The sequence below is a fragment of the Peromyscus maniculatus genome, chromosome X (assembly GCF_049852395.1).
Source record: "Peromyscus maniculatus bairdii isolate BWxNUB_F1_BW_parent chromosome X, HU_Pman_BW_mat_3.1, whole genome shotgun sequence".
NCBI lineage: Eukaryota > Metazoa > Chordata > Mammalia > Rodentia > Cricetidae > Peromyscus > Peromyscus maniculatus.
Window position 1 is genome coordinate 110,106,215 of NC_134875.1, and position 11,925 is coordinate 110,118,139.

Genomic DNA, 11,925 nt, shown 5'->3' on the forward strand with positions numbered 1-11,925 from the left:
TAACTCTGTGAAGCTGTGTTGCTGTGCTTGTCTAAAAAACACCTGATGGTCTAATAAAGAGATGAATGACCAAAAGCAAGGCAGGAGAAAGGATAGGCAGGGCTGGCAGGCAGAGAGAATAAATAGAGAAATCTGGGGAGGGGGTAAGTAGAAAGAGCAAGAGAGCAAGGAGAAAAGGATGCTAGGGGCCAGCAACACAGCCACCTAGCCACCTAGCCACCCAGCCACCCAGCCAGCCATGGAGTAAGAGTGAAAGTAAGATATACAGAAGTAAGAAAAGGAAAAAGCCCAGAGGCAAAAGGTAGGTGGGATAATTTAAAGTTAAAAAAAGCTGCCAAGAAACAAGCCAAGCTAAGGTTGGGCATTTATAAGTACTTGGGAGCTGGGTGGTGGGCCCCCAAAAGAGCAAAGAGCAAGGCCAAATAACAACGTAAGTCTGCTTATCTCTGGGGTTTAACCATTGTTAGTTGTTTCTCTGCTATAGCAAGAAGCATTCCCAAAAGATACCCAAAGTCTCAACCTTGTGGCTAGTTCCTATACTGAAATTGTCATTGTGTCTTCCAAACCAGACTCTTATTTTTATAGCCGTCCCAGATCTTGTATTTCTCTCTCCACAGTGCTGGAGGTAACTGTTCTGAGCCACTAATTGAGCCTTACTATATACCTTACTCACTATGATTCAGAATCTTGCCAGCATCTGGCACTGGTTTCTAGTCACAAACTTGTACCCCATTCCATGTGGATGTCTTTCCAGATCCAAGACATTTATATTATTTTGGACATTTTGGTTATTTTTGTTTCAACAACTGGCACTGATGGCAAAGACACCTCCTTTGGTCCTAGGGCCACCTGTTTTGTCTAATTTGTACCTCCACAATAAACCTTCAGCTAAGGTGACATCCCAGCACAGCTTGTAGCTGTGCCCATGCTGGTGGGAAGACATACAGCCTATAAAAAGACTCTGGTTATTTGAATGGGAATGGCTCTTGTAGGCGCATATATTTGAGTAATGGGTCCCTAGTTGGAACTATTTTGGGAAGGATTACGAGGCATGGCCTCATTAGAGGAAGTATATCACTGGGGGTGTGGTTTGAGGTTTCAAAAGTCCATACCAAGTCCAGTGTCTCTGCCTCTAACTTTCAGATAAATGGTAAGCTCTTAGCTACTGTTCCAGTACCATGCCTGCCTGTCTGCTGCCACGCTTCCTGCCATGATGATAATGGTTTCACTCTCTGAAACTGTAAGCAAGCCTCCAATTAAATGCTTTCTTTTATAAGTTACCTTGGTCATGGTGCCTCTTCACAGCAATTGAACAGTAACTAAAACAGGTCCCAAATGAACTCTTAGTTCTGAACATCTTGTTCTGAGCACTTTATCTCTCACTTGTCAGACGTTCTCATACAGCTGAGTTGTCAGTTTGAGCCTGGCCAAGAAATCCGATCTTTATCCCCACATGGAATCTGTTCACAAAATTGTCTGGGAAAGGAGTTCTGGATTATAAGAGTCAGAAGATTTTGGTCCTAGCTCCACATCACACACAAGCAAGCCAAAGTAGGCTGCTACTGTTATTTAGGTACTTTTATTGACTATGTTCAGGATCGAGTGTTGACCACTGCCTGGTACTATTTCAGTGGGAAGTGATTTTAAGCTCACTAAACATAAGGTTATAGATTATATCATAAATCATTATTGAAGGTCATTTTTATAACGTGTTCATTGTGCTTTTAAACTTGGAAGTTTGCAGAATATAATGAAGATTTACTGGAGACAATTTTAGTTAAGAAAAATCACATCTCCCCACCCTCAGGATTTTCTAACACACTAGAGAGAAGTTAAAGAAAGAAGAATAAAAGCACCAAACATTCACCCTGGCTAGCTGTGAACCATGATCTCTGTCTGAATCAAGTGTTTGATTCTGAAAAATCTGCTTGTCTCCTGGACAAATACCAGACACTGTACTCTTGGAGAAGTGACAGCGATTATTATAGCTGTGCTGCTCCTAGAAAGAAGCGTGAGGAATTGGAGTGTTGCAAAGGCACGAGCTAGTGGTCCTACTTTGTGTCAAGTGAGAATTGTATCTTTTCAGTTTGTTGTTCCTCCTCTCTGCTGTTCTCAGAAACATAGACCTTGACTCCTTGGGGGGGGGGGAGGGGTTGGGTAGTTTTAATTGTCCACTTAATACAATCTAGAATCACATGGGAAAGGAGTTTCAACAAGAGATTATCAAGCTGAGGTTGGCCTGTGGGTATGTCTGTGGGTGATTGGTTTACATTAATAGATGTGGGAAGAACCAACCTAAAAGTAGGTGGTGTTGTGTCCGCCTCGACCAGCAAGGAAGATGCAACACCAGGCTCTTCTCCAAGCAGTTTATTCAGGAACCTTGAAACAATCTTCTGACTTCAGACCCCGGGAAAAGCCAACCCACAATCTAAATAGCTTCTGGGCAGCCAACCCCAATCTGCCACGTGGGTACTGTGGATAGGTCCAGGTGCGTGGAAGCAAGCCAAATCCTCAGCCTTAGCCAAATAAGGAGTTGTTTATCACAGAGAGTACTCACTGTCGGGAGGGTGGAAGGTGGAAGCCAGCGCCATCTTTGAGGCGCGGCTGCACGCAGCTCTCTACAGGGTGGTACTATTTTCTGGGTTTTGGTCCATCCTGGGCTGTATAAAAAAAGGAAATGAGAGCAGGGCATGGTGGTACACACCTTTAATCCCAGCACTCAGAGGCAGAGGCAGGTGGATCTCTGCTGGGGATGTCTTTCTGTTTGCTGTGAATGTATTGCTCTGATTGATTGATAAATAAAACACTGATTGGCCAGTAGCCAGGCAGGAAGTATAGTATAGGCAGGATAAGCAGAGAGGAGAATTTTGGGAAGTGGAAGGCTGAGTCAGGAGATGCTGCCAGCTGCCGCCATGAGATGCAAGATGTAAAGTACTGGTAAGCCACAAGCCACATGGCAACTTATAGATTAATGGAAATGGGTTAATTTAAGATATAAGAACTAGATAGCAAGAAGCCTGCCACAGCAATACAGTTTATAAGTAATATAAGTCTCCATGTGTTTACTTGGGTCCGAGTGGCTGCAGGAGCCAGGTGGACACAGGAAACCTTCAGTTACAGATCTCTGTGAGTTCGAGGCCTGCCTGGTTTACAAACCAAGTTCCAGGACAGCCAGAGCTACACAGAGAAATCCTGTCTTAAGAGATAAAAAAAAAAAAAAAAACTGATTGGAAGCATGCATTTAGTCAGTCAGTCAGTCTCTCTCTCTCTCTCTCTCTCTCTCTCTCTCTCTCTCTCTCTCTCTCTCTCTCCTCCCTCTCTCTCTCCCTCTGCTTCTTCAAGACCTGACACCCTAACTTCCCTGCTATGATAGACTATAACTCGGAATTGTGAGCTAAAGTAAACCCTTTCTCCCTTATGTTGCTTTTGATCAGCTTATTTTATCATGGCGACAGAAAAAGAAACTAAGACACCTGGTAAGTATGTCTGCCCCTCTGCAGGGCCACAGCACAACTGCATAGACTATGCATAACCTGAGAAACTCTTTAACAGGTAGTTGGTCCTCTCCTTAGATACGTTCATCTGTTTTCATATCTGAGCACTTCTAGGGGCCATCGCTGTACACAGATATACTGGAGACAAAGTGAGCAGAAGGTACTGAAAGCAAGAAGCCTATCCACAGTGACTCATGTGGCTCTGGCAATGGAGATTTCATCAAACATGCATCACAATGGCTATCACTTTAATGGTTTGTAAATGTAAAATTCAGTGGCATTCACTGCATCCACAATGCGGACTGTCAATCACCATTATCTAGACCCCAAACTTTCCCATCTTAAACCCTCTACACACTAAATATCTTTTCTCCCTGCCTTAGCTTCTGGAACTTCTGTTCTGCTTTTTACTTCTCTGAATTTGCCTATTCTAAATATTTTACCTAAATAGAATCATACTACTTTTTTGTCCTTTTGTGTTTGGCTTATTTTAGTTAGCATAAGGTCTTTAAGTTTCATCCATATTGTAACATGTATCAGAATGCCATTTCTTATAATGTCAAACTTACGTTCCATTGTATGGGAGCATATTTTGTTGGACATTTGGCTTGATTACACCTTTGGGCTGTTCTAAATAGTACCACAATGGACATGAGTGACATAGGTCATTTTGGGTACCTGCTTTCATTCTTTTGTTTAAATACTCAAGAATGAAGCTGTTGGATCATGTGGCCTTTGCATACAGACATAGTATTGGTATCATCAACACAGAAGATAGGGGTTGTAATAAAGGACACCCATACACATCTACAGAATTAAGGCAAGTGTCCATAGAAGTATCAGATATAAATACAAGGAGAAGAGAAGGTTGGAAAAGATGGCCATGGAGTTTTTCTTTAATTAAGGTACTGTGAGTTAAGCAGGCCCACAGTGAAGATAAGACCTTTAGGAGCCTGGAGAGCTCCTTTTTTTTATTTTCAGTTAATTTTTTTTCATTTATTTTACATATCGACCACAGTTTCCCCTCCCTCCTCTCCTTCTGGTCCCTCCATCCATCTCCCATCTATCCCCCTATCCACTCCTCCTCTGTCTCTATTCAGAAAGGGGCAGGCCTCCCATGGGCGTGAAAACAGCATGGCACATCAAGATGAGGCAGGACTGAGCTCCACCCCATGAGAGTTGTGTAGCTTGGTCTGTTTGTGGAATTCCTAGCAGCGAGATCAGGATCTGTCCCTGGCACTTGAGCTGTTCCCTATGCTGGAGAGTTCTTTCTTTATAGAGAGAATTGAGGTACTTTAGGGACAATGAGTCGGGGAGACTAAACACCCAGGAAGGCAACAGCAGTGAGTCTTCAGGAGGACTAAGCTCTTGGCCAAGACATGATCATGTAGGAAGTACTGGAATCCACAGGAGCCAAAAGGCCAGAAAAAAATCAGTGAGGACCATCAACTAAAAAGTCTTGGTCTTTTGGGTATTTTTTTTCCTAAGCTGGAGAGAATCATGTATCTTTCTTTCTTCTTTTTTTTAAAAATGTGGGTAGAACACTCATAAGCAGAATAATTTTATTTTATGTGCATTGGTGTGAAGGTGTCAGATACCCTGGAACTGGAGTTACAGACAGTTGTAAACTGCCATGTGGGTGCTAGGAATTGAACCCGGGTCCTCTGGAAGAGCAGCCAGTGCTCTCAACCACTGAGCCATCTCTCCAGCCCTCATGTATCTTTCTTACTCATCCAGGGAGAAAACCCAGGATGGGTCCTGATGTCTAAGGGAGTATTCAGATAAGGTCAGACCACACCTTCTTGTGTCAATCTCTGAAGCAATTTCCTTTTGGAGGCCAAAATGAGCAGCCCAAGATGGTCTGTGTTTCTACATGACAATACAAACAACAATTACAAAGTGTCACAGTTGTATTACACATTGTGCCTGAGGGGAAATATACTGCATGAGCCTTGAGCAAACTTTTCTGTTATGAAGCCAAGAAGCACACATCTTAAATTCTAGGCGATGACTAATTCTCAACTACTTGGCTTAAAAATAATTTCAGAGGCCATTCTGGGCCACTGAGATCAGTAATTCCATGAGGGCACAAGCCAGGTGGCATCTTAATCCTCCTGACACAAACCCTGCTGGGAAGAGTTTACACCACATCTTTGGGTTTATCATTTGAGCAGAGGCTGTGATAGTAAAGGTCATGTCGTGATGCCAGCCAGAGGAACAGCTCCACAGGACTCATGCAGCGTAGGGGATCTCTAAGCTCAAAATCACACAACCACTCCCTTTTGGGTTCACCAAACAAAGCTATTCAAATCCAGGATGGCACAAAACATGCTTACCTGGAAACCTCAGCTGCTTTTTTTTTTTTTTTAAATAAAGGATGACCTTATTGATTTATTATTTGTTTTCTTTTAAAATATTTGATTTCATTATTAATTATGTGTACCTGTGTGTGAGTGTGGGTTTGTATACCTGAGTGCAATGCCTGCATATGCTCAGAAATTTTTCAAAGGAACTTTCTAATGTAGGCCAGTTCTCTCTGGGACCAGAAGTGGTGAAGCCCAGCCCAGCCTAATCTGTGAGCTTCACTTGAACTAATTTATACTAAAAATAACATCCATATATAATTACAAACGGCTTTCTTTCCTGCCTGTCCTTACTGGCAAGAGCTACACCACTGTATACTATCCAGAATTTCTCCTGATGCTGCTTTGAATTGGCGAAATGCTTAAACTAAGCAGGAGAATTCAACACAATGAGATAATTTAGGTCATGATCTTCAGGGAACCCTTTTCTTCAACTATTCTAAAGTGAACCTCAGTACAGGGGACAGAGCTTAGTCCCAAGACTTAGCAAGCTAGAGTGCTTGCCTTAACTTGCACAAAAAATTAAGAAAACATGAAAAGAAAAAAATTGAAGTAGGTGCAAATGTGGCCACTTAGACTTGGTGAGAAATTCCACTGCTCTCAGGTTTTGGCTATGCGTGCTTTCAAGATAGATGTATCTATCTGTCCATCTATGTGCCTGTCTATCTATCCATCTGTATTTGTGTTTGCTTGAATTATTTTATGTTTGCCACATGTGTGAAACAAATCCATGGAGACAAGAAAAGTGTGTCCGATTTCCTGGTGCTGAGAACCAAACCTAGGTCCTCTGTAAGAGCAGCAAACACCCTTCACCCTACGCCATGCCTCCCGCCCCCAGATGGGTGTTGGTCTTTTAATGTCAGTTCTTATCCCTGATGGGCCTGGGCATGCTCTCTATCGATGCAATCAAACTTTCTTAAGGTTCCTGGGCACCTTTGTGAAGCCCCTCCTGGATTGCCTGATGCTCCCACATCTGAAAACTCAATGGCACGTCTATATTCTCTCTTGTCTGTGACTCTCCAATTTTCCTCTCGTATATGGGAAACTTGTTTAAGGGAACATTTTTTTCTTCCACTTTCCATTTCTCTCATAAGCCTTGCATTTAAGAGATATTAATATATGTTTGCAGAAACAATGAATAAATTCATAAATATAGAAGCGAGTTATATTTATTTTAGTACAACTTTTGGAATCCCTACTCCAAAATGTGGCATGTGTGACAGTATATCTTGAGGAAATGTTCTTAAGAATCTGATTTAAATTTTTAATGTTTCAATAAATCTATTTTTTCTTAGTTTTCTTACTGGAAAAAGTACCATCTGCTATGCATTTACTAAACGAATTAATCGATTAGTTAGATTCCAGTTGCTTGTGCAGCTCCCCCTCTTTACGATGGCTGGTTATGCTTTTTACCCACTTTACACCTATCCCTTGTTCATTTGTTTGTTTGCTTTGCTAGTGTTCTATTGCTGTGAAGAGACACCATGACCAAGGTAACTCTTATGAAAGAAAACATTTAACTGAGGGCTTGCTTATAGTTTCAGAGGGTGAATCCATGGTCATCATGGCAGGAAGCATGGCAGCTGGCAGGCAATTATGGTGCTAGAGCAGTAGCTGAGAGCTCACATCTTATCTGAAAGTTGGATCCAGAGGGAGAGAGAGAGAGAGAGACTGAGAATGATGTGGGCTTTTGAAACCTCAGAGCCCTCCCCCAGTGATATACCCCCTCCAGGAAGGCCACACCTTCTTATCCTTCCCAAAACAGTTCACCAACTAGGGACCAACTATTCAAATATATGCACCTATGGGGGCCATTCTCATTCAGACCACCAATGTTCTTAGCTAAGAAGTAGGTTAGTATGTTACCTCAGTGGGTAATTGTCACGAGGACAAAATCATACAGTGCTGCAGAAATGTCTGGAAAGCTGGTAAATAAGTACCATTCTGGACTGGAAACTTTTCAAACCATTGTGTAGAAAGCCACATTTTACTTGATGGGAGACAACATCACCATAAAACAAGTTATTAGTCATAATAATCTCTAGGGAGACTGCTGGAATAGTGAGAGAAGGACTAAGAAAATTTCCTCCATTAATCATGGTCCTAAGAACAGAACTCCCCTGTGTACCTACTTAATCAAAACAGAACACCATCCTGCCAAAGTGGCCAGTACCCAAACCACACAAGTGAGTTATTTCAAAGTCACAGGAGGTACCTTCCAGAACCAGAAAGCCTATTAAAAATAAATAATGTGTATTTCTTCCTGGAAAGAACAAATCAATACTTCTGCATGGGCCCAGCACCACACATCAGCCCCCACACAGTATGTTGCCTTTATCTAGAGCAGCAACTGAACTGACCTCCCTTAAATGATCGCCCTTTCTTTTTTCCCATGGTTCGCCTCATTTCCCGGTAAGAGAGAACTTCCACATTTCTCTCCTCTGAGGCCCACATGGGGGTTGAAAAAAATCCCCCACATAGCACATCACACATTCCAGCTGTGATGGGTGGTCTGGGAGCCATGCCAGACTCCAGTTTCCTCTCAAACTCAGCTACAATCTCTCTGCAGGTCAATTCACTTAAACAGCTCTTCAGTTTTTAAGGTAACATCTTTGAGCTCTGGTATGTGTCAGGCACAGATCTAAGGCTTTTCCATAAATTATACCATTGGATTCATTTTAGAAGCAAGGAGATTATTTTAAGACACATTAAGCCACATAATAAGTGGTCTGGGTCTTGAGCCTAGGCATTTCTGGACCTAGAAATCTTATTTTTAATGGTTAGGCTATACCAATCACTGGATTAAATGCCTGGAGTGCTCAAAATATTATATCAAAACAACCTTAAAATGGATTATTCACTTTTGGTAACTTTTAATTATATATAAAAGACCTTCAGTATAAAAAACCATAAATATTGTGAAATTTAAATACAAATAAAATTATTTCTGATGAAAATGTTGTTTATGAATTGCAATGTACAAGTGTAAAATGTACCAGAGTGTCACAGCTTAATATGAAAGATGCAAAATATTGATAATCTTTATATTTATGCACAGGCTATTTTAAATATCTTAAATGTACAATATAGTGTAATATAGCAAAAAGTAACTTTGCTGAATGATTTTTATTTTTAATGTGGCTAGTAGAAATTGAAAATTAACATGTGTGACTTCTATCTTATTTTTACTGGACAGTACTGCTGCAGAGTAATGCTTACATATGGTGTAGGTAAATAAATATTGCATGATTTTACCTTTGGTGAGATTAAGTGATTCTTTTTTTTTAATTTATTTTATTTTATAATACTATTCAGTTCTACATAACAGCCACAGATTTCCTTGTTCTCCCCCCCCTCCTGCCCCCTCCCCTTCCCCCCAGCCCACCCCCCTTTCCCACCACCTCCAGATCAAGGCCACTCCCGAGGACTGCAATCAACCTGGTAGATTCAGTCCAGGCAGGTCCAGTCCCCTCCTCCCAGATTGAGCCAAGTGTCCCTGCATAAGTCCCAGGTTTCAAACAGCTATCTCATGCAGCGAGCCCAGGACCTGGTACCACTGCCTAGATGCCTCCCAAACAGATCAAGCCAATCAACTGTCTCACCTATTCAGAGGGCCTGATCCAGCTGGGGGCCCTTCAGCCTTTGGTTCATAGTTCATGTGTTTCTATTCATTTGGCTATTTGTCCCTGTGCTTTATCCAACCTTGGCTTCAACAATTCTCGCTCATATAAACCCTCCTCTTTCTCGCTAATTAGACTCCCGGAGCTCCACCCGGGGCCTAGTCGTGGATCTCTACATCCAGATTCAGAGGGCCTGATCCAGTTGGGGGCCCCTCAGGAGATTAAGTGATTGGGTAGTTTTATCTGGTTGTTATTAAAATATGTAAATATATCATATTAAGTACCCTAGTGTCCACAGGATATATACATATAGATCTGAGCAAAGCATTTGCATGTACATTTTACCTAAATGCTTGCTGACTGAGATATGAGGTATAAGCTCCTCTTATAAATCAGTGGATACTGGATTTGGTAATGTTAATAAAATTTTAAAAGCAGAAGCAATCCTATGAGCAATGTGGAAAGAATGAAAAACAGCCATAAAAGAAGCATCAAGTAGAAACCTAGGAAGCATATTAAAGCTTGGCTCAGTGGTGGTGGCACGCCTTTAATCCCAGCACTTGGGAGGCAGAGGCAGGCGGATCTCTGTGAGTTCGAGGCCAGCCTGGTCTACAGAGCAAGATCCAGGACAGGAACCAAAACTACATGGAGAAACCCTGTCTCGAAAAAAACTTAAAAAACAAAACAAAACAAAACAAAACAAAAACAAAAAAAAACACCCCCCCCCAAAAAAAAAACTAAAAAAAAAAAAATAGTGTCTTGGTAACAGACAAATTCATAACGGTATTTTTTTTTTGCTGTTGACACAGTCAGATGTGTGTGATATTTTCTCCCTAGTTTATGTATTTATTTATTTTAAAATTATAAAATGGTTTATCTACTTTTATTTGCACGGGTATACCTGTGTACCACATGCATGCAATGCTCACAGAGGCCAGAAGAGGGCGACATATCCACTGGAACTGGAGTTGCACATGGTTCTGAGCCATCATGTGGATGCTGGAAGTCAAAATTGGGATTCTCTAGAGAGGCTGCCAGTGCTCTTCACTGCTGAACCATCTCCCCAGCTCTAGTTTTTTTTTTTTTTTTAATTTCGTAAAATATACCCCATTTATAAAACCATAATATTAAATAAAATGATTTTTTAAACAACTTTCTTACTTTCTAATGACATTTCTGATTTTCAGGAATTAAAGTAAATCAGGAAGTATGATTCTGAGATAATCATTCTGCAAGAAATCCAATGGTTGGTTAGCTCCTCCAGTGGTGCTTAGCCTTTAAACCATGTATGCTATTTCACATACACATGCAAGACTCTTTCCTGGACAATATGATATATGAAAGGAACAGAAATAAATATTTTTTTCTGGTTAAAAACTCCTCTTATTTTTGGTTTAAATAAAAATGTATGTAATCAACTGGCATGTGGGGGCAGTGGGCTCAAGTTGGAATGAGTGCTGTGCAGGGCCATGGAGTAAAGACATGGCCAGTACAGTGGTGGCTGTTGGATTGACCATTGATGCGGCAGGATTTGCAGGTTGCTATGTTTTACAGGCCATGAAGCATGTAGAGCCTCAAGTAAAACAAGTTTTTCAAAGTCTACCAAAATCTGCCTTCAGTAGTGGGAAGTATAGAACTGGTTTTGAACCCACAACAACAAAACAAAATGCAGCATTAATACTTGGCGTGATCCCTATAGCCAAAGAAGGAAAGATTAGAGGCACTCACCAGTGAATTATGCTCTTAAACCATCCAGACAATGGAGGATCTCCTTATATAACAGCCAGAATCAATGGGGCTGAAAACTCACTACAAGCCCAAGCTAAAATAATGAAGTAAATGTATGTGACTCTTAAGCCCATTAGTCCATTTTAAGAGTATGCATTTTTTGTGATTAAAGGCCCTAGAGCCAGAGGATCCCAGTTCAATTCCAAGAAACTACTTGGCAGCTCGCAGTCATTTCTAACTCCAGTCCCAGGGAGTCCATCACCCTCTTCTGGCCTCTGTGGGTACCAGGCATGCATGTGGTGCAGTCATACATGCAAGCAAACACCCAAACACATAAAATAAAAATATCTACAATTTATTTTGTGTGCTAAAATATTAATAAAAGAAAAATAGAGTTATGTGTGTCACAGAAAAAATATGGAAGGGAGTAGGTTTACTCAAAAATTTGTTTTATATGGCATAAACTCACAGTTTTAAAAGTAAAATATTTCCACGTTAGAATAAGTATCAAACAAAATCTGAAAATAGAATATTTATTTTACTTTTACTTACGTGTGTGTGTGTGTGTGTGTGTGTGTGTGTGTGTGTGTATGTGGGGATGTGCACATATGTGCAGGTGCCTGTGGAGTCCAGAAGAGGGCACTAGATCCCCTAGAATTGCCATTACAGGCGGTTGTGAGCCATCTGCTGTGGGTGCTGGGAAACAATGTTGGGGCCTCT

At 41.2% G+C, this 11,925-nt stretch overlaps 1 pseudogene; it reads left to right on the forward strand.

The window, feature by feature from the left end:
* Positions 1–10,959: 10,959 nt before the first annotated feature.
* LOC102916779 (mitochondrial import inner membrane translocase subunit TIM14 pseudogene) lies at positions 10,960–11,316 on the forward strand (annotated as a pseudogene).
* Positions 11,317–11,925: the final 609 nt, after the last annotated feature.